Source organism: Triticum urartu, chromosome 7 (genome assembly GCF_003073215.2).
Source record: "Triticum urartu cultivar G1812 chromosome 7, Tu2.1, whole genome shotgun sequence".
Taxonomy (NCBI): Eukaryota; Viridiplantae; Streptophyta; class Magnoliopsida; order Poales; family Poaceae; genus Triticum; species Triticum urartu.
In genome coordinates, this window is record NC_053028.1 from 657,703,458 (window position 1) to 657,725,272 (window position 21,815).

Sequence of the window (21,815 nt, forward strand, 5' to 3'; positions counted from 1 at the left end):
GATGACACATTCTTTATGGCCTGGCTTGCGGTTGCCTTCAGCACTTTTCTAGCACCAACCACGGCCTTGAAGCTCAGCCCAAAGTGTTATGGACTTGTGCTAGATCATCAAATGCTAAAGAATACAAACATCTGCCTCTTTGTAGCAGAACACATTAACGAAGCTTTTCGGAACATGGACCAGGAGAAGCAAACTGTCTGCTGCTACTTGTATCACTTGATGGTTAGTGAAAACGACCACTTTTTCCATCTGTTCTTGTTCTTTCTGTGCAGTTATAGTTTGCTGAAATACTCATAACAATAATTGAACTTGCCTTTTTCTTTTGTTTGGGTCTGGTGCAGATACTATACCTTGATGCGCTCGTACATGACATCCCAGTAAGCAACTGCGTGATACGATCGAATGCATGGGATAGTACTCTAATTGCCAAGGTGATCAAGAAGGATACTATCTCTCCTGGTGTGTTCGGCAAATTACAAGTGAGTTCTTTTTTGTTTTTTTCAACAGTGTCTTCCTTCTATGTTATTTTGATGTCTGGTCACTTTTTTGGAAATTGCACAGAAAACTGTCATCAGTTGGCACAACAATGCATGTAGTTGCACAGCTTGTAGCTTTAAGTTTGGCAATCTGCACACATGTTCATTTTAAATTGGCACACCATCTTTTTTAAGTTGCACAGTTTTACTAATCTTATTGCACAGATGTGTTGCATCAGTTGGTAGAAACTTTTTTTTAGGTGCCATGTGGGTTGCACAGTTTTTGTGTCTTTGTTCAGTTGCATATATGTATAGTTGAATTTGTCTACCCAGTATCTTGTTGTAGTTGCACAGGTTGTAATGTGTGGTTTCGTTCAACACACAAATCTATTTTGATAACCTTGTTATTTTTTGTTTCTTTTTTTTCACATCAGCTTAAAGAGGAGTATAGAGGCATGGAGCAGACACCACTGTTTGGTGGAATTTTGCAAGCTGAAGCATTCGTGGCATCCAAGTTACCAATAACCTACAATCCGCAGGTTAGTGTTTTGCATACAGAAACTTGTACCACTTACCAATATTTTTCTATTGGTTGGGATGTATGTTCAGTTGGACATGTATAACTTTTGTAGTTGCGAGAATACAGAATTTAGTTGGCTGTGATGTATGTTCAGTTGCACATATAAGCTTCTGTAGTTACACATGTTCTTTTGGACAGTCAAAGTGTTCATTTACAACCATTGTCATCAACTTTTGGCAGAATGCATGTTTTTTAGTTTGTGCCACAGTGCATGTGTAGTTGGCTAGAATCATGTTTTTAGTTGGCTAGAAAGTGTGTATTAGTCATTTTTGCTTATCACATCATGGTCAGTTACAGACATTTTACTTTTTATTATTTTTTCTAATTGAATCAGTACTGAGTCTTTTGTGTTGATGCAGAAAAAGGCAAAGATTGCGAAAGTGGTCAATGAGCTGTGCAAGGCTGTAACTGAACAGGTTGGCACCTTCATTGAAGCAGTTGCCAAGATCGATGATCAGGAACTAGATATTGATCCTTACGTACAGCAGCCATCAATGCAAACTGGGGCGTCACGCCGTGCTCCAAAAAGAAAGAGACGGGGGTCAACTATACAAGAAGAAGAAGAGTTTGTTGAGGATGAGTCAGAAGAAGATGAGGAAATGGAAGCAGCGACAGATGCTGACAACGACGAGGACACAGATGCGGATGAATCAGAGGAGGAGGACAAGGATGAGGATAACAATGAAGAAGATGCAGAGGAGGAAGAGGAAGAGGAGGAGGAGGAGGAGGAGGAGAAGGAGGACAAACAAGAAGAGGACAAAAGAGAGGAGGAGGACAAGGAAGAAGATAGTGAGGCAAAGGAGGAGGAAGAAGAAGGTGAGGCCAAAGAGGGGGATGGGGACAAAGGGGCAGCAGTTGATGGCAGTGAGAGAGGAGAAGACAAAGGCGCAGCAGCTGATGGCAGTGAGAGGGAAGAAGACGATGATGAAGAAGACGAGGATGGTTATGGTGATGATAAAGGGGATCCAATGGAGGCAGCGACAGCAGCGATGACGATGATGATGACAACGCTCCTAGTTCTAGTGGTACAGGTGGCAACACATTCAGGAGGACTAGCACTTCTGCCACCCCTGCGAGCAGCAACAATTCATTGAGTAGCAGGAGCACACTACAGATGTTGATTGACAAAACTTGCTGGAAAGACAAGGATTTGCCGAAGTCAAAGAAAAATGACGAAGCAGAGTCTCAGGGCAGCATTGATATGTTCAAGCTCTGCAACTTGAAGCCAGCTTTGCCAACCACCTTTCCTGTGCCAGATTTCAGCGACAAAGATATGTGTGAGAAGATCAACTTTGCCAGTGACAAGAGCCTGTTCTTATCAAGTGAAGCTGAAAAGAATCAAATTGACATGGAGGAAGCAGGAAAGGGTCTTGACTCGGTTCATTCAAAGGAAAAATACAAGGAATATTTAAAGCAGCTCCCAGACCTAAGCTCCAGCAAGAGCAAGGCAGCATCCATGGCAAACCAAGGAGAAGATGGTGAGTGCAGATGCTGAAGTAAATATGGTAAAGGAAGTTGTGCTTCAAACTGATATGCCAACTGTAGTGAGTAGAGAGCCAACCAATGTCAGAGAAGTTCAACAGATCAAGGGGAAGACTCCCCTTTCAACAATCCCACCAAAACCACCTAAGCAGAAGATTGTCAAGTTTGCCAGGGGCACAAAGGGGGAACACGCCACAAAAGATTTGGGGTTCAGAGACGAGAGAGAACTGTGAGCCGCAGCCATTGATGCAGGGGTGCCAAGTTCTGCTAGGTTGCTGCTAACTCAGACTGGAAAGATGCCAACTACAGATACCAGTGTGCCAACTGATGTGTCAGTTAGTAGCATGGTCACAGTCAAAACCACCACAGCTGGTCAGGAAGGCACCACTGCAACTGCAAGCCCCAAGGTGCCTACTCATAGAGATGCTTCAATGCCAAACACAAAAGGAGGTGATCCAACTATCAAAGTGCCGTCCCCAAGAGCTGACTTTCAGCAACCATTAACACAAGAGGAGGTGTTCAACATTATAAGTAGGTGCAAGCCTCCAAGGCCGCCAACTACAACACTATTGCGAACCAAGTCAGTGAACGATGCACCCGTGTTTGTGCCGCAAGGAGATGCCCTGGTCCTTGAACCCTTACGCAGATCAAAGTCTTATCATGGTGACGGGTTCTGCGATGCACCATCTTTTAACCTTGGCATAGATGGTGATGCTCCAGCAGCAGAAACAGCGGAAGCCGGTGTGATTTGCATTGATGAGTGTGAGTTGGACCCAGCAGCTGTGAATGAAGGATGTGCTGCTATTGATGCTGGCAAGGCAATAGCTCAAGAGCTAGATGTTGGTTCACCAGAGAATTGCCACACCCCGATATGCGCAGAACCAGAAGCTGGCATGAGCAGTTCTTTGGGACCACCTATTGCACGAAGACAGAGGAGGGTATTAAGGCCCGCAGCATCTCAAAGGTCTCCATTCATTGACTACAACAAGAAGAAGACTTTCAGCTCCAATGAGGCAGTGAACAAGCTTTACGCTGCCCTCTTGTATTGGGTCAGGCATCACAAAGGAGCAAATGATGAAGCTACCAGGTAAACTAACTCCCCACATCCTACATACATATCTTTTTCAGTTGCACAGGACTAGCCACTTAGTTGCATAGAAAGCATAGCATATTGCACAGAATAGGGATTTTAGTTGCACACTGTTCTGTTTTCAATTTCATACATATTTTTTTTGCTGCTATGACCCTTCGAGCTAACTTGTCTTTTTATTGCTTTCAAAAAAATAATCAGCCCTGAGATAATCAGGTATGGTGCTTTCTACATTTCTTTAAAGGAGTTAGTTGATTCGATGAAGCCGGTTCAATTGTTGTCAAAAATTGTTATTGAGACTGGAATCTTACACATCATGGATAACTTACCAGAAGGGTCAAAGAAGGTTGTTATGCCACTGAGGTTTTCTGTAAGTTTTTCCAAAACCTTCTTTTTACCCTCATCTTTGTTCTGTAGCACTTTTTTCGTTGACCATTTGAGGGAGGCCTTTCACCTACTAAGGAGTTTTGAGCCATGTTTTATAATCTCTGCAGATAAATTTACAGCAAGGAATCCACAATGTGAATGAGATAAAGAAGAAGTTTGATTACAAGAACCGTCTCGATAAGAAAGACTTGGTGAGTGTTGTGCCCACATGATCAATCGTTTTTTAGTTGGCACCCACAGCATGTCTAGTTGCACATGACACATCTGTTAGTTGGCAGATACTTGTTGCAACTTGTTTTTAACTTGACCAAGTCTTTTACTGTTTTTTCTTAGCTACAGCCTGTATTTTGTGTCTGAAATCATTCACGGTTGCAGGTCATGCTGCCAGTGCTCGAGTGCGCTGATGTAACCGATAAGGAGGGAGGGAGGCATTATTGGGTCTTCAATGTCAATTTGAGGGACGGACGCTTTGAAGTTCTTGACTCAAGCAGGACGCTGGACAACATTGTGCTGATGACCATCGCCTCTACCATCGCGGGGGCAGTACGCCAGCTATGGAGGAAGCATTACCCAAAGTTCAGCATCGAGCACTTCCAGATTATTGACATTGACGTACCGAAGCAGCTCGGCAAGTAAGACAATAAGCATGGCATTCCTTCTCAATCATATACCATCATTTTGTAGTTTTTAAATTTTTCTACATGAGCAATCTTTAATTTTTTTAAGACACAGTACTAGTCTTCAATCTGTTTTATCATTTTTATGAGTTTCTAATGGATTATCTAGCCAGTTGCAGAGTGGCGCATAAGTAGTTGCACACTGGCACGTAAGCAGTTGCACAGTGGCACATAATGAGTTGTAGTAGAACACAAGCAGTTGCACAATAGGACATAAGCAGTTGCACAGTAGAACAGAAGCAGCTGCACAGTAGGACATAAGCAGTTGCACAGAGTGCATTACCTTTATTTGGTTTTAATTTTATGTGACAAATTTTTTTTGCCCATTTTGCAGTAATGAGTGTGGGTTGCTCGCACTGCTTAACGCCACCGAGTGGAATGGTAGCCAACTGCCCAACTACGACCCTAAGGAAGTAGTCAACATCAGGAAGAAGCTGGCATATGATTGGGTCACCAGCGTGCACAACACCGCCCCATGGAGGAAGTTGCTGAGATACAACAAGGAGTAGGTCAGTACTATTTTTCTTTTTTTCTGCTCCATGGAGGAAGTTGCTGGTTTGTACAATTTTTTAAGCAGATTTTGTAGTTGCACACTACTAGTAATTGCGTTTGCAACTCAATATCATCACTTTTGTTGATACATTAGGAGCACTGGATATACAATTGTTCAACAACTAAATATTTAACCAGTTGTCAACAAAGGCACAAATAGCAACTTTTTTTACACAGTGCATGAACTAATTCAAGGAGCATAAATTAGATAAAGAGGAATCATAGATGCTGAATGTGTCCACTTGGTCCCAACATTGCTAAAACAAACATCATTCTTTTCCTTTTTTGTTCCAAAGTTACAAATGAGGAAACAGAATCACAGGAGTCTGAGTGGACACACACCAGCAGTGTGCTCTGTAGATTGGCACTGGCTGCATTTGTTTTTCTTCTTTGGGTGTAGCTCCAGTGCCGATTTTTACCATCGACTCTTTGCCCTACCCTTTGTAGTAGACCTTGGAGGATCCCTGGACACAAAATCATCAGAAGCTTGTGCAAGGGATGCAGCCTCTAATGGGGCAGTAGGACCGTCATGATCACCTGTGTAATAATCATATAAAAAGTTTAGTATTTTTGTTGTTGTGCAACCAGCACTGATGTTCTGTGCAACCACACAACACATTTTGTGCAACTAACTGATTGTTGTGTGCAAGTTAAGTTGAAAAAAACACCTGCCCGTCATGGTACTTGGATTGTAATCGCCTATGGGCAGAACATGAAAACAAGTTAGATTTTTAGCTTGATCCTCAAACTAACACAGCGCACGCAACTAGGCAGCATGTTCTGTTCAACTGGGCACTATGATATGTGCAACTAAAGTCACACACCCTGGTTTTTGTTTGGCATCGGTGAAGGTACTTACCTGGGTGATGAGCCCCCTGAGTCCTGCCTGTAGGTCCATTGAGAGTAGCACGCAGGGCACTGCTAGTTGGGCCTGGCGGGGGAGGAGGTCTTTGAGGGTTGGCATCACATATAGGCAGAACAGGACAAACAAGTCAGTTGTGTTTATCTTTTGATGCTCGAACTAACACAGCGTGCACAACTAGGTAGCCTATTCGGTGCAACTGAGCACCATGATGTGTGCAACTAGAGTTACAGACCTAGTTTTATGGGGAGTTCGGGGCAGGTAATTACCTGGACGATGAGCCCCCTGAGTGTTGCCTGTAGGGCCATTGGGAGGAGCACGCGGGGGAGGAGGTGGCGGAGGATGTCGTGTATAGCCAGGAGGGGGAGGAGGTTCTTGAGGGTTGACATCACCTATATCCAGAACAGGAAAAATAAGTTAGTTGTGTTATCTTGATGCTTGAACTAACACAGCATGCGCAACTAGGCAGCCTGTTCTGTCCAAGTGGCTACCATGGTGTGTGTATCTGGGCACAATGATGTGTGCAACTGAAGTTACACACCTAGTTAGATCAGGAGTTGGGGCAGGTAATTACCTGGATGATGAGCCCCCTAATTGCTTCCTGGAGGTGGAGGAGGTCCTCGAGGGTTGCCATCATCTGATGGCCCCGTTGCAGCAGTCGGTTTTTTCTTTTTCTTGGACTTGTTCAGGTGGCCGATCTCGGTACGTGTCGCACGCATATGCTTGTATACAATAGCTTGTGCTGTATCAGAACCACTCGCAAACTTTGCTAGTTTCTAAAAATAGTATATCATGTTCATCTCCCTTGTCTGCTTCTTTGATTGAGTAGGCATTTCATCTGGTTGCTCATAACCAGTCCCTGGCGCACTAGGTACAGCAGTAGGTGTCCACCGTCTTAGCAGGTACCTTTCCGGTATGACATCAACTCCAATATGGGTAAACACCTTGAGGATGTGGCAACAGAGGATGCCGTCCTTGTCCAGTTTACAGCACTCACACAAATAGGAACCCTCCTCCACCCTTGCCTGCACCAAGTAGTTTCGAGAACCATATTTGGCAACAAATTCCTGGTTCGGTTTGAGCTCAAATACATCAGCACCAACTTGGAATGCATTATAATGTTCAATCAGCTCAAACTCTTCTCTGTACTTGCGGTAAAGGTCCCTAGTATAGGTTTTGTAAGCTTGCTTCTCTATTGGGAAGTTGGACCACAACTCAATCTCAAGGTGTTCTGTCCTGTAATCATTGCAGCCTTCCTTGGCAAGGATGTGGTTCTGGATTTTTTCATATTGCTTGACGAAGTTCAGCATTGAGTTGTGTGGGTTCACATATCTTTTCAGGACGGCGTTGAACCCCTCACTACGATGTGTAGACTGGAGGAAGGGGAAGAACCTGTGTTTGAAGTAGCACGGCACCCAAGTTGACCTGTATTCGTACAACTTCTCAAAGTGCGTGTGTGTCATAGCCTCATACTTCATCATTAACCCATCCCAATTCTGCTCAAACTCGTCTATAGTGAAGTTGAAGTCAATACACTTGTTGAAATCATCAGAGAGTCTTGGATTCCAGCACAGCAGCCAACCAACTTTTTCCTGAGCCTTTTTCATGATGTGCCATCGACAACAGCGGTGCATGGTGGTTGGAAAGATGCTTTGTATTGACTGCCTCATCGCACCATCCTGATCGGTGATGAAGTTGTCAGGAGGTTTGCCATCCATAGCCTCTAGGAATGCTCTAAAGACCCAATCAAAGCTCGATGCCAACTCCTACCTCACAAGCAACCCAGCGTGAAAGATTGGCCATGTCGGTTTATTCCTATGAATGGCGCGAATGGCATATTGTACATGTTGGTCATGTAGGTGGTGTCAAACGATATGCAATCGTGGTACGCCTCCGCATAAGCTTTTCGAGCTAAGCAATCCACCCAAAATATGTTGACAACTCTGTCCTCTTCATCATATTTCACCTTATAGAAGAAGTCTGGATCGGTTTTTTGTATATCCTTGAAGTGCGCAATTGTCTCAATCAGATCACCCTCCTTTGTGTCATCTCTACGGAAACTTGTACAAAGATTTGTTATTGCCTTTGGTCCGAACGGCACCATCATCTCAGATCCATAGAACTCTGCCATTACATGCATCATTGGTCCTGCATAATACAAAAACAAACAGTATATCCTTTTTTAGTTGCACAAATGTGCACATCCAGCTGCACAGTAATAGGACATGTGTTGGCACAAAAGATAATCGCAGGAAATGGACACCTAGCTGCACCTTTTTAAAAACACTTTGCAGTTTTTGCATACAGGACATTGTGTAGTTGCACAGTAAAGACAATCTAGTTGCACAAGAAGCACCAAAAGTGATATACAAAAAGCATGGGAAGTTGGACACCAGTTGCACAGTTAAGCCATTTTAGTTGCACAGTAGTACCATAACAGTTGCACACTGGACTGCCTAGAGGGAAACTTAATTCTTTAAGGGATATAGAAAAACACCACACCTGTAGTCAAGTTGCAGTTATACAAGATGCCCAGAAACTCCTTTTCATCAGGTGAGATGCCTTGGTGGGATCTCAAGTATTTGGACAATGAAGGTTTGTTCACGAGCGGATGATTGTGGTCACGAACAAAGTGCGTCACCTCCCATCGCCCATTTATCAGCTTCACCAACATTTTCGCCTTGCATTCAGTCTGCTTTATTGTCTCGCGTTTGCGCTTCTTCTTCTTCTTACTAGTACCAGCCTCCTCTTCAGCAAATATTGGAGGTTCTTCTTCCATCTCCTCGTCACTGTTAACAGATTTTGGATCTAGAATAGGGTCCAGGACAGGAGGAGCCTCGGCTCCTCTATCATCAGCTTTGGGCTTCTTGAACTTGTTGCGGCAAAACTGTTGTTTTATCAATTCATTGGTGCGAGGTGTCCGTCTAGAGGTGTTCATCTTGATAGAGAAACCCATCCGTAGTGCGTAGCTGTTGTAGTGATCCTTAGCAATTTGAAGGCTGTCAAACCTCATGCCAACATAGGGTTCCATAGGTTGAGAACCAGCCTCATCCTCTCCTTCTTCTACTTGCACAGCTCCGTCAACAGCCCCAGCTCTAGCTCAGTCCTGGTTGGACCAGGAACATTTGCCTCGGTTCTCATGTCATCAAGAGTATGGCTCTCTGACTGCAAAGACACCACTACAGGGGCACCACGGGCTAATGACTGGCCTGCCACATTGTCATGGCCCGTAGGGTTACCATCACGACGTGCCTGCGTGTAGTAAACAGATCGACCATTTTCTGTCCAATTTCCTTGTTGTATGCTGGGTTGCTGCTGATCCATATCATGAGGAACCTCATTGAGATCTGGAGGAAACTCATTGAGATCAAGCATTTTTTTCCTTATTTTTGGATGCTGCCACACACTCCCTGCACATATAAAAAAGAAGAAATTGATGTCATCAGTTGGTAACCACAGAAAAAGAGTGTTTCAAACAACCTAAAAACTTAGTAAATAGGCAGTTGCACACCATTTTGTGACAATCTTAGTTCCAAAAGCAACATGACCGTAGCATAATCTTTATTATAACAGTTATGAAATTTTTTGTTTGCACATATTTGTTATGTTAGTTGCACAGTTTGCAGTAAATAACTGGCAAGAGCATGACTTCTTTTTGCTACAGAGTTTTTCAGACTTTTTCCCTTTGTTTTGTTGCAATGATCTGTAGGTTTCCGTTTCGCAAGGAGCTCTTTTCAGATTTTTCTGCACATAATTGGATGCTACATTTGAGAAGGAAAATCCAGGTGAAAGAAGAAAGAAGAATTGGAGGACAGATTATAGTTATATGTTTTTCATCGCCGTTTATGTTTCTAGTTCTGGTATATTTGAACAAATTAATATGGTTTGCAATAGGTGTGGGACCAGAATATATGTGTGGGACAAGATTATATGTGTGAATATGTTAATATGGTTTGTGGCTTCATTAGCCATGGACAAAAGTTCTTGTGTTTTTCCTGTTGCACTACAGATTTCTGGTTTTCGCTAGAATAGACGTCTCAATTGCCAGGATGCATTTTCCCACTTGGTCAGCATACATATTCAGTTGGACATTCAATGTTTTTAGTTGGCTAGAATAGATGTCTCAGCTGGCCAGGTTGCATTTATTTCAGTTTTTGGCCAACATGCATGTTCAGTTGGACAGTTAATGCATTCAGTTGGCTAGAATAGATGTCTCAGTTGGTCAGGATACATTTTCTCAGTTTTTGGCCAACATGCATGTTTAGTTGGCCAGAAAACATGTTTTTTATTTGCACATATACTACAGTTTTTCTAAAGTGTTCACTCACAAACATGTATTGCCAAATATACATGTTTACTTGGCCAGGATACATGTTTAGTTGGCCAGGATACATGTTTTTTTAGTTGGCCAGAAAACACGTGGGGTACAATGCATGTTTTAGATTTGGCTAGCATGCATGCCGAGTTGCCAGAATATAGGTTCAGTTGGCTGGGATGCATGTTCAGTTGCACATTTATGAATTTTTCGTTGCACATATCTATTGGGCAGTCAATTTTTTGTTCATTTTGCAAACAATAACTACAAGTTGGTAGAATGCATGTTTAGTTTTTTGCTACAATGCTTTGTTGAGTTGGCTTTAATCATGTTTTAATTGGCCAGAGAACTTGTTTTTAGTTGGCTTGTTTAACACATCCAGGTGGTAGAAACTTGTTTGGCATGCATCAAGTAGTTTTTGGCATGTTTAACACATCCAGCAGTAACATCAAGTAGGCTGGTGTGATGTGCTAGATTCACCTCTTTTTTGAAGCAGCTTCTCCATGGATTTGTTCTAGATCCATGGAGAAGGGGGTTTACATATGCCTATGCAGTAGAAGAAAGGGGGAAGTAAAGAGGGGCAGAGGGGGCTTACCTACTTGATCTTACTGCCTGGTATGGCTCTGACCACCCTGTCCTTTAGATCTTCTTTTTTGAAGCAGCTCCTTCTACTTTGGGGCTCCCATGGCGACTGTGTAGGAGGAGGAAGAAGGGTTGGGGGCGATTCTGTTGGATCTGCTTCTGGCGTGGAGAAGAAGAAGGCAGCGTGGGAGGGGCTGAGGCATGGGGACGAGCGGGGGCATGGGTGCGAGCTGGGGATAGCTGGTGTTGGAGTAATGGGCCATGGGTAGGCCAACCCGAGTCCCATAACCTTTCAAGGCATCGGGGCAGGCTGCGCCCCTCAAGACCCCAGGACAAAGAGCCGCCTCCTGAGTAGTCGACGGCAAGGCGGCCAACTGCCCACTCACGGCCGAGTCCCAGGAACGACTTCCAGAGAAGCCGGCTTTGGAGAGTCGGCCTGCGACTCCAACAAACCCCATGACCTCATCAAAGGGGACGAGGCAGGGGCGTGGCTACAGCGAAGCCCACCCCCGCCCTCACCAAAGGCAGGCATGGCCACAGCACGCCGTACCCCGGAAGATCTCCGCGCGGCGTGTCACTGTTGCCATACCGGCCCTGACATCAGCACCGCAGGGCCGAATCCTGCACCCACGACGGCTTGTCTGTACGGCCTGGAGGCAGCAGGCCCCACCAATCAGTGAGACCTCGGGAGACAGCAGGAGAACCACCAGTCGGACCCGTCGGGAGTCGGCCAAGCCCTCCCCCGGGGCCCACGCGCCATTAATCAAGACATGATGGGGAGTGGCAACAGTGATCGCCCGCCAGGTGGCGGGGCTGTTGCCACGACCTCATGATCAAGCCCGCGTCATCAGAAGCACGGCTACAGTAATCAGCAGCCGGCGAGACCCGTCCACGACGGACGCGGTCTGTCGGCTCCGTACCAGGCCAGTCGGCGGGCCCCAGCGGTCGGCAGAGAAGACAGAGGCCAGAGGCACTGACGGCTGGGCCCGCGTCCTACCGGATTACCATTGTACCCCTGGGGGGTAGGCCTATATAAACCCTCCAGGGCACCCATGCAAAGGGTTGGAACCCATTAGCTCTAGACCAGATCATATAGAAGGGAGAGAGCTAGTCTTGCCCTCTCCTACCACCAGGAAACAGCTCAAGGAGCAACTGTGTAAACACTTTGGCCATAGTGATCATGTGGAGACCCCGTAGAGCAGCAGTAGGGGTATTATCTCCCCGGAGAGTCCCGAAGCTGGGTAAGATTCGCCGGCGTGCATGTCTTCGCCTCATCCCATTTCTAGGCACCAGCGACGTTCTACTCGCCCCCACCATGATAAGCCATCCGTTGGCTTATGTCGCACCAAACCCCCGACATTTGGCGCCCACCGTGGGGCCTGGTGCACCGCCGCCCGGAGATCTGCTCTGGACGGGAACCCTTTTCCTCCCTGGCGAGCGCAGCCAGCCAGGCACGCCAGACGGAGTTTTCGCCGACGCGCTAAGCGGCGTCAAGATCGCCTGCGCGGTCAGCTCCTTGGTCGAACTTGTCGGCGAGATCCGCCTCTCCGATGAACCTGCATCCAACGCAGGCACGGGCGGCCCCGAGAACCTCCTCGCGGGCCTCCTCGATCAACTCCACGTTTCTGGCGAGCCTGCCCTAGACTTGGAGTCTGTAGGCTCCACCGACCCGATGTTGGTCGACTCCGACACCGCGTCGCTCGACGCGTTCCCCACCAATGTGGTGGTCTACGACGAACCTCTCCCCCACGCAGAGAGCAACGGAAGCACCGTCACCGAGGTGCTAGTCATCAGTCATGATGAGCTCCCCGGCGGAGGAGCGCACGACTCGCTCGGCGCAGCGCTGCAAGACCTAACTGCGCCCATTCCGGAAGACGCTGATGCAGAGACGTTGGAGGCGCGCCGCCTTCATCTCGTTGAAGGCGCGAAGAAGCTAGCCAACATGAGGCGCTTGTCAGAGGCCTACCAGCGGGAGATGGATCGCGCCGTCGGCGGCTCGCCGGCCTCGGTGGGGCCCAGCCGCCTTGGCGCGGTCCGGCAGCGCGGCGTAGCCATCGCCAACCTGTTTGGGGCAAGCTGCCCTGTGTACGCTACACCAGCGGAGAACATCCGAGCCACCGAGGCAGCGGCGGACAAGTTGGACAATTTCGAGGGCGAAGAATGCCGCCTCATGATGGAACGAGTCCAGCGGCTTCTCGACGCGGCCGCCGCGCAGAACGAGGCCGGATGCCACACGGAAGCGCCTCAACGGCCCGTCGACGACCTTCACCGAGATCAAGGCGCGACATCTCGGACGCCGACTGGCGGCGCCCGACGAAGAAGAGACAAGGAGCTGACTGTCAGCCACAGTCAGACTCGCATTACCATAGAGCGCGACCGAGACGGCCGCCCAAGAGCAGTGGAACGACGGGACGACTGTCCGCCTCCCCCTCCCCGCAAGGAGAGGCGAGTCTCCCCGCCGCCTGTTGACCATCCGACTCTCGGTGACCGCCTTGGCCGCCGAGAGGGAGTTGGGGAGAATGACGCCCGCCACCGGATCGACCGACTCCACCGATCCTTAGCGCTGGAAGAAGAAGATGAGCTGGGTCCGCCTTGTTTCGGGCCCCGCATTCGGGACGAACCCTTTCCCAGAAGGTTCACGCTCCCAAGAGACACGCCCAAGTATACCGGCTCCATGAAGCCGGAAGACTGGCTAGTCGACTACTCCATGGCTGTCAGCATAGCAAACGGCAACAAGCGTGTCACCGTAAAGTACGTTCCGCTCATGCTCCAGGGCACGGCCCGGACATGGCTGAATAGCCTAAAGCCCCGCAGCATCAACAGCTGGGTCGACTTCACTGAAGCGTTCGTCCGCAACTTCACCAGCACGTACAAGCGTCCTCCCAAGCCTCGTCAGCTCTCCTTGTGCGTGCAAGGCCCCGACGAGTCGACTCGCGATTACCTCACGCGTTGGGCCGAGCTCCGGAACTCCTGCGAGGGCGTGCACGAGGTGCGGGACATCGAGTACTTCACAGTCGGGTGCAGAGAAGGCACCCTCCTCAAGCACAAGCTCCTCTGCGATGAGCCAGAAACCCTCGACGAGCTGCTGATCATAGCGGACAAGTACGCCACGGCCGACTCCTCCATGAAGGCGGAAATTCAAATCAGCACAATTGGCAAAGTGGCTCCTCAAGCTCCAAGAACTCCGGCGGCAGACACCGGCCGGCGACAACAGCAGGGCGACAACAAGCGCAAGGCCCCGCAGCCGGCTTCCAGCAGCCGGCAGGTCGCGGCCGTTGAAGCCCAGCGGCCAGAAGAGCAGCCCCCACCCAAGCGACAGAAAGGCGGCAAGCCAAACTGGTTGCCGGCCTTCTCCTATGAGCAGACCTTGGATGGACCTTGCAAGTTCCACAGCGGCGCAAAGCCGTCGAATCACACCACCTGGAAGTGCCACTGGCTCACCAGGATCGCCAAGGGAGACGACTTCCTGCCTCCCCCGCCTGCTGGGCAGCCGCCTCCGCCCCCGCCCCAGCAGCCGGCTGTCAGGCCAGTCGGCGCAGTACAAGACGAATACCCTGAAGAGCATAGAGCCTATGTGGTGTTCACCAGTGTGGCTGATGATCGACGCAGCAGGCGGCTGCAGCGACAAGAGGTGAACGCAGTAGCGTCGGAGACGCCAGAGTTCATGCACTGGTCTGAGAAGCCCATCAGCTGGAGCAGGGCTGACCACCCAGAAGTGATGCCGAGTCCGGGCTCCTATGCCTTGGTCCTGGACGCCACCTTTGCTACAGACAGACGAGCCGCTCATTTCTCGCGAGTTCTGATAGACGAGGGCAGCAGCATCAATATCCTGTACAAGGACACCATGGAGAAGTTAGGGATCAAGCAAAGACAACTTCAGAACAGCCGAACTGTTTTCCACGGCATTGTTCCTGGGCTTTCCTGCTCGCCAATCGGCAAGATCCTTATGGATGTCCTCTTTGGGGACAAAGATCACTTCCGTAGAGAGCCCGTTTGGTTTGAGGTGGTGGATCTTGAGAGCACATACCATGCGCTGCTTGGCCGACCTGCCTTGGCCAAGTTCATGGCGGTCCCCCACTACGCCTACCTCAAGATGAAGATGCCCAGTTCCAGAGGAATTCTGACTGTGGCTGGCGACTACCGGAAGTCGTCTGCTTGCGCAGCAGAGAGCAGTCGGCTGGCCGAGTCCTTGGTAATCGCGGCTGAGAAGCGGCTCCTTGAGCGAGTTGTGGCGATGGCCAGCAAGCAGCCTGAGGTGTCACCCAACCCAAAAGAGTCGGAGGCTGAGGGTTCGTTCAAGCCGGCCAAAGAGACAAAGAAGATACCCTTGGACCCGGAGCACCCAGAGAGGTACACCGTCGTAGGTGCAAACCTCGACAGCAAATAGGAAGGCGAGCTCGTCGATTTCCTCCATGAGAATCGGGACATCTTCGCATGGTCCCCCAAAGACATGCCAGGTGTACCGACGGAATTCGCCGAGCACAAGTTACATGTCCGATCTGATGCAAAGCCGGTCAGACAGCCCCTGCGCCGCTTATCAGAAGAGAAGAGAAGAGTTGTCGGAGAAGAGATAGCCCGACTCCTAGCAGCCGGCTTCATTATGGAAGTATTCTTTCCAGAATGGCTAGCAAATCCGGTCCTGGTATTAAAGAAGAACATGCAGTGGCGAATGTGTATTGACTACACGAGCCTCAACAAGGCCTGCCCCAAGGACCCATTTGCTTTACCAAGAATCGATCAGGTGATAGACTCCACAGCCGGATGTGAGCTGTTGAGTTTTTTGGATGCATACTCAGGATATCACCAGATCAAGCTAAACCCGGCTGACAGACTGAAAACCGCCTTCATCACGCCGTTTGGAGCCTTCTGCTACCTCACCATGACGTTCGGCTTAAGGAACGCCGGCACCACCTTTCAGCGTTGCATGCAGAAGTGCCTCCTCAAGCAGCTCGGCAGGAATGCCCATGTTTACGTGGACGACGTGGTAGTGAAGACGAAAAAGCGTGGGACACTGCTGCAAGACCTCAAGGAGACTTTTGAGAACCTGCGCCGGTTCCAGATTAAGCTCAACCCCGAGAAGTGTGTCTTCGGAGTACCAGCCGGCCAGCTCCTTGGCTTCCTGGTCTCTGAACGCGGCATAGAATGCAACCCAGTAAAGATCAAGGCCATTGAGAGAATGGAGGTACCCAGCCGACTGTTGGACGTGCAGAAGTTCACCGGCTGCTTGGCGTCCATCAGCCGATTCATCAGTCGGCTGGGCGAGAAAGCTCTCCCCTTGTACCAACTCATGAAGAAGACCACTTTTTTCGAGTGGAACCATAAGGCGGACGAAGCTTTTCACCAGTTGAAGAAGATGTTGACTACTCCACCCGTCCTGGCGGCTCCGACTCCCAAGGAACCTATGCTCCCGTACGTCGCCGCCACCAACCGGGTAGTCAGCACGGTCATTGTAGTGGAACACAAGGAGGAAGGCAAGGCACTACCTGTCCAGAGACCGGTATATTACCTGAACAAGGTACTGTCGACCTCCAAGCAGAACTACCCCCACTACCAGAAGATGTGCTATGGCGTACACTTTGCTGCCAAGAAATTGAAGCCTTACTTTCAAGAGCATCCAATCACGGTGGTCTGCATGGCCCCACTTGCCGAGATCATCGGTAGCCGAGATGCTTCTGGTCGAGTGGCCAAGTGGGCCATAGAGCTGGCTCCTTACACCATCCACTACCAGCCCCGCACCGCCATCAAGTCACAAGCACTGGCCGACTTCCTCGTCGACTGGGCGAGACCCAGTACCTACCTCCAGCACCTGATTCCACCCATTGGCGGATGCATTTCGACGGCTCCAAGATGCGCACTGGCTTGGGAGCCGGCGTCGTCCTCACCTCTCCCAAAGGCGACAAGCTCAAATATGCGCTGCAAATCCACTTTGCCGCCTCCAATAACGTCGCCGAGTACGAGGCGCTCATTCACGGGCTCCGGCTTGCCAAAGAGCTTGGCATCCACCGGATCTTGTGTTATGGCGACTCAGACTTAGTGGTCCAACAATCATCTGGCGACTGGGACGCGAAAGATGCAAACATGGCGAGCTACCGTTTCCTCGTGCAGCAACTCAGCGGGTATTTCGAAGGGTGCGAGTTCCTCCATGTGCCAAGAAATGACAACGACCAAGCAGATGCATTGGCACGAATCGGCTCTACCCGCCAAGCAATACCATCTGGTGTCGCCCTTCAATGCCTCCTCAAGCCGTCTGTCAAGCCTTCACCAGAATCAGACTCCATTTTTGTGCCGGCTCCTCCCGAAGACGTCGGATCCGACTCCAGAGCTCCAGCAGTCGGAACAAGGATTTTGGCGGAAGACCCCAAGGCTGCCACAGCCAAGCCCGGCCCGGGGACTGCGGTGGCGGACTCGAAGACTCCAGAACCCGGCCCAAGGACCACGCCAGTCGGCCTGGGGACTTCATCAACCCAGCAAGCGGCTATTGACTCCAACCCGCCGCCTCCCAGCCCAACCGCCCTCGTCCAAGTCGCAGTTCTAGCAGTCGAAGAAATAGCAGCACCCTCATGGGCCCAGCCCATCCTCAAATTCCTGGTGAACAAAGATCTACCGACTGATGAAACTTTAGCTCGGCAAATACAACACCGGGCGGCAGCCTACAACATAGTCAACAGAGAGCTGGTCAGGCGCAGCGTCACTGGTGTCAACCAGCGCTGCGTAGAGCCAGAGCAAGGCCAAGCGATTCTCAAAGACATCCATCAAGGCGAGTGCGGCCACTATGCGGCTTCAAGAGCACTCGTCGCCAAAGCCTTTTGACACGGTTTCTTCTGGCCAACTGCCTTGGAAGAAGCCAAGGAGTTGGTCCAAAATGCAAAGGGTGTCAGAAGTTCAGCTCCAAGCCGCACCAGCCAGCTTCTGCACTCAAGACCATCCCCATTGCCTGGCCTTTCGCAGTTTGGGGTCTAGACATAGTGGGACCATTCAAAACAGCACGAGGTGGTTTAACTCACTTACTTGTCACAGTGGACAAGTTCACCAAGTGGATAGAAGCAAAGCCAATCAAGAAGCTGAACGGTCCGACTGCCGTAACTTCCATCTCCGATATCATAATTTGGTACGGCATACCACACAGCATCATCACCGACAATGACACAAATTTCGCCAAAGGTGCCTTGGCCCGTTTCTGCGCAACACAGGGCATCCGACTGGACCTAGCGTCCGTCGCCCATCCGCAGTCAAACGGCCAAGTGGAGCGAGCAAACGGCCTCATCCTGTCCGGTATCAAGCCTCGGTTGATCGAGCCTCTGGAGCGCTCGGCTGGCTGCTGGCTCGACGAGCTGCCAGCCGTCCTCTGGAGTCTGCGCACGACTCCAAACAAGTCAACCGGCTTCACGCCCTTCTTCCTCGTCTACGGTGCCGAAGCCGTCATCCCAACAGACATAGAGTTCAACTCCCCACGAGTCACCATGTACACCGAGGAGGAAGCAGAAGAAGCACAACAAGACGGCGTCGATCTGCTGGAAGAGGGCCGGCTGTTGGCACTCAGCCGGTCCAGCATCTACCAGCAGAGCCTGCGCCGATACCACAACAGGAAGGTCAGGCCAAGATCTTTCCAAGAAGGCGACCTTGTGCTCCGGCTGATCCAGCGAACAGCCGGCCAGCACAAGCTGTCGGCGCCTTGGGAAGGCCCTTTCATCATCAGCAAAGTACTGGGCAACGATTCCTACTACCTGATCGATGCTCAGAAGCCCCGAGCACGCAAGAGGGACGACTCCGGCAAGGAGATAGAGCGGCCATGGAATGCAAATCTCCTCCGAAGATTTTACAGTTGATGCAGTATGTACCACGCTACCTTTTGTATTAAAGTACCAAGACTTCGGGCCCCCCGAGGCGAGCTCGGGGACTGCCCTCTTTTGTCTGTATGATAAAAATTATGACTGCGAGTATGTTACTCCTTTTTGTGCCGTTTGGCACCGGGCTCGACAAGTCGGCCCGGGGACTTGCCGCCTTGCACTATGAAATACTTCCTGCAGTCGGACAAGTAGTGTGTAAACGCCTAAACCGTCTCCTATCAGAAGCCGCAGCTCGCAGAGCGACTGTATGGTGGGCAGCAGTAAGGTAGAATGGGCATTCGCATGAAAAATGGCTAAGGACTCAAAGCATAAAACATAGCTCAAGACGGCTTCCAGCCTTTCTCGCAAACCGACTCTCGGATAGTCGGATTGCCGTCTTCTATCTAACTTGCTCAAAAAATCTTGAGAACGGCTAAGTATTTGCTTTCCCAAAGTAGCCTAGCACTTGATCCAGCGACAGTCCGCAGAGCGGCTATCCGATTGGCAAGGCAGGCAACTAAGAGAAAGCGGCAAAGGAAAAAATCCAAAAGAGCAATGAGCAAGAAAAGATAGAACTCAGATAAATATATTTACATAACATAGGCCCTTGGCCGAATTTTCGAGCAGAGGTTCAAAATACACCCCGCGGATGGAATGGTGCGAATTAACAAGTTCTTCAAAGACTACTGAAGCAGACAAAACAAAGATACAGCGGCAGCTCAAGAAGCAGCAGACGGATTTGGAGGGACGGAGGAGGCGCCAGCGCCAGGCGTCGGGGCGGCCGGCTGGCTAGTCTTGGCTTGATCGCCTCTGGCGGCAGTCGGGTCGGTCGCGCGCGGCTCATTGCTAGAGGCACGGTCGAGCTGAGACTGGCCGTCTGCTCCGTCTTCTGGTGCCTCCGCCTCACCTCCGTCCTCCGCCTCGCCCTCTTCCTCGACGCTAGAGCCAATCACCTCCGCCGAGTCCTCGCCGTAGTCTGGGTTCATCCCAAACCACTCCGGCGATACCTCGTCGCCATCTTCAGACCACTCGGGGACGAAGATGCTGGTGTCGGTGTACTCAGTGATCGCCGCAGCACGCTTGACGAGGGCGTCTTCCGCGGCTGCCAGCTCCGGTTGGGCCTCCGACCAAAGCGTGGCCAGCCGGTCTAGGTCCAGCCCCGGATACCATGCCTTGACGAACTCCAAGGCCCGGCGTGCTCCAGCTCGGGCCGAAGAGCCCTTCCAGGCCTCAAGACGACGAGTCGCGACCTCTAGCCAGTCGGCCGTCAGGCTGGGGGTGCGCGGAGCCTGCATATCCGGCCACAGGGCGGCAATTGCCTGGGCACTGACACGCTGAAGCCGGCGCAGCATCCGGTGAGCCGGCCGAAGGCGAGCCTCGATGCTCAGAATGTGCTCGTCAAGAGTTCGGGGGGCATCGACGGCAATCTCTGCGCCCTCCGCCCTCCGACCTTCACGGTCAACCTTGATGGCTTGGATGGCGGCCTGCGACTGCCCAGGGAAGAAGTCTGCAAAGACACGAAGAAACGAAGAAGCAAGTCAAAAACCAGGAGTCGGCACGATTTAAGTCGGCAGCTCGAAGAAAGAAAATAAAGAAACTCACCATCACGATGTCTTCAATCTCGTGGAAGCCGGAGGACAACAGCGCCTCCTTGTCAGACCAGGAGGAGCGCTCGCTTGCGAACTCGGCCAGGAGGGCAGTTTCCGTCTCCTCCGCCTCCCTCTGCGTCTTCACAAGCAGCTACTTCTGCTCTGCCAATTGAGTGGCCACCAGATCGCGCTCCATGGCGAGCTTGCCGCACTCCTCCTCTTTGGCGTGCAAAGCAGAGTTGGCGTCGCTCAACTGCTGTTGAAGAGCAGCGTTGGCCCCTGAGAAGAAGAAAGAAAGAAGGCGTCAAGTCATCAGTAAAGAAGGTCGCCGGGGAGATCCGGCCCGACTGCTCAGCAGTCGGCCCGAATCTCGAGGACTACAGCCCGCGGGTGCGCCAGCGCGCCCCCGCGAAGAAGGAAAAGGACTTACTCCGGCTCTCCGACAGATCAGCGGTCCGCTTGCCCAGCTCTGCAATGTTACGGTTGAAGGCAGTGACGCGGAGGTTGTGGTAATCCTGCGACGAACGTTTCAGACAAAAAGTTAACACCCAAAGTTCATCAATTGGAGTTCCGGGCTGCCTACTCAGCAGCCAGCCCGAAACTCGGGGACTACACCCAGTGGGTGCGCTGGCGCGCACCCACAGAGAGGAACAAGGAAAACAAAGGCCAAAGGAAAAACATACCCGGACGGCTGCCCGCGACGCCAGGTATGCCTTGGTGCAATTCTGGAGAGCGTCGCCCTCGGCACGAAGCTTCGCCTGGACGTGCAGAAGCGCCTGGTTCAGCGGCCCTGTGCCGCCTCCTCGCACCCACCCAATGGGCGCGGCGCTCGTCGCCTCGGCGTCTGGGATCGCCGAGCTGGCGGCGCAGGCTTCCAGGGGGCGGGGTGCCGAAATCGCCTTCTCCAGACGGTGGCGCGTTGGCGAGCCGACTTGAAGGAGTAGCCTCGCCACGGCCTCGTCTTCGGTCGGCGGCACCGGAGGGCCCGCCGGCTGCTCGCCCTATGCACCTTCAGATGACGGCGGAGGCGCCGGCGGAACGCTCACATTCGGCGTAGAGGGGTCACCGTCCTCCCCCTCCACGACGGGGTTCTCCCCACCGGCTTCCTCAGTCTGCCCCGTGAACTCCGGAGGCGGTGGCGCAGAGTTCAACGGGGTAACGAGAACCGCCGACTGGCGGCGTGCGGCTTCCACGGCCTGCTGCTTCGCCGCGGCGGCGGCTTCGGCCTCCGCCAGTTTTTTCTTGGCGGAGGCCTCCGCCCTGTCGGCCTCCGCCTTCTCCAGGCGGAGGGCCTCTTCTTCGTTGCGCTTCTCCTGCGCATTCCGCTCCGTCGCCTCCCGGAGGTCAACAGCGGGGTCAATCCGCCGAGTGGTGGCGGACGTCTCCGCTGACCCCAT

The 21,815-nt window shown here is 51.1% G+C and overlaps 1 pseudogene; it reads right to left on the minus strand.

Moving 5' to 3' along the window:
* Window positions 1-5,326: 5,326 nt before the first annotated feature.
* LOC125519760 overlaps window positions 5,327-21,815 on the minus strand; it is a 64,960-nt pseudogene continuing 48,471 nt past the window's right edge.